The following is a 1,525-nucleotide window of genomic DNA, read 5'->3' on the forward strand; positions in this document are numbered from 1 at the left end:
AATGTTAGATCTCCTTTACTGGCTCTAGCCAGTTGGGTAGGTGGGGTACGCAGAATGACTCCATATTGACCCTGTTCCACGGTTTCATGACAGCAAGAACTTCATGTAACGTAACAGGAAACAAGCATGGGGTGAGTCGAGTAGCCCAGGAACTGCTCTGGGAACTCTCGGGTATAGAGTGGGGTTGGCTCCAGCACAGGCTTGATCTTGGACCCTGTCTGTTCAAGGGGTATTCCACAAAGGGGGCAGATGGTTGTCCGTGGGCTGCTGCTAAGATTTCCTGGGGATTGAACTGTTGGGCAGTAGATCTGAGTGACAACCACCACTCAGCCTAAATGTTTTGGTGATTAATCCTCAAAGCAATAGTAACCTTGCCAAGGTCAGCCTGCAGGCAGGCTTGCTTTTCCCTAGAGTGCCAGCATGCCTTTCCACCTGGCCCTCGGTGTTCTTTTCCTGTCTCTCCCTCTGGGGAGACTTGCCCCTTTTCCACAATGCCTCTTCTATTGTGTTTTCAATGTGGTGGAAGCCACAACGTAGTCAAAGCATAGACAAATCCCTACCGAGTAAAGGGAGCCCAGGTAACATGGTGCCGGTCTTTGTTACGTATCTTCAATTCTTAGTGACCCGTAAGTACAGCAGAATTGCCTGGTTTTTAACCACTTCCTGATTTTTATTAATGTTTGCCCATGCGTCAGGGTTTGAGGGGTAGAATCATAATCGGGGTGTGAATCAAGGCTGATGGTAACTCCCTAAAGACTGTTCTACATGGTGTATGGATTGATGGGAAGCAAATACGCTGCCCTCAGCCAGTGAGTTTTCAGACTCCTAGTAACCTCTTTCCTGTAATAGACCAGAGTAGAATGTGGTTTTTTGTCACATGGGCTGCTGGTTTTGAACTGCCAACCTTTGTGCTTAGCAGCCCAACTCTACCTAACCTCTAGGCCACCAGGGCGCATTTTATCCTCAACGGTTTTATTGGTATATAATTCACACATGATATAATCCAATAGGCCCAATTACATCAAGAAGAGTTGTACAATTATCACAATCAGTTTCAGAACATTTTCTTCATTCCTGTACTGTTATTAGCTCCCTGTTTCTCCCCAACCTCCCCTGCCATACCCCCAGGGATCCATTAATCCAGTTATTGTCTCTACCCCAGACTTTATATACAGAAAAACTAACGAAGTAAAATAAAAGCCTCAAGGAAAATACTAAGACTGCATCTGCAACAATCCACTTTTGCATGTGAGCAAGGCTGCTACGGGGGGATTCTCTGGGGGGTGGGCGGAGCCCACGTGTATTTCCCTGTCAGTGAAACAAGCTTAAAAGTGGATCAAAAGCCTCACAATCCTTGATACACTGCTAGTTGTTTTTTTTTTTCTTTTGCCCCGAGGTATCACCAGATAGGTTTAAACTAAACCCACCGACCCTTCCTCCGGCAGTTAAGTGCTTAACCACTGCACCACCAGGCTGCCTGCACCCTAAGGGCCCCGTCTGGGGTCCTATCCCTGCGCTGCGCCGC

The sequence above is a fragment of the Echinops telfairi genome, unplaced genomic scaffold (assembly GCF_000313985.2).
Source record: "Echinops telfairi isolate 266 unplaced genomic scaffold, ASM31398v2 ScPeMD7_7457;HRSCAF=8495, whole genome shotgun sequence".
NCBI classification, from domain to species: Eukaryota; Metazoa; Chordata; class Mammalia; order Afrosoricida; family Tenrecidae; genus Echinops; species Echinops telfairi.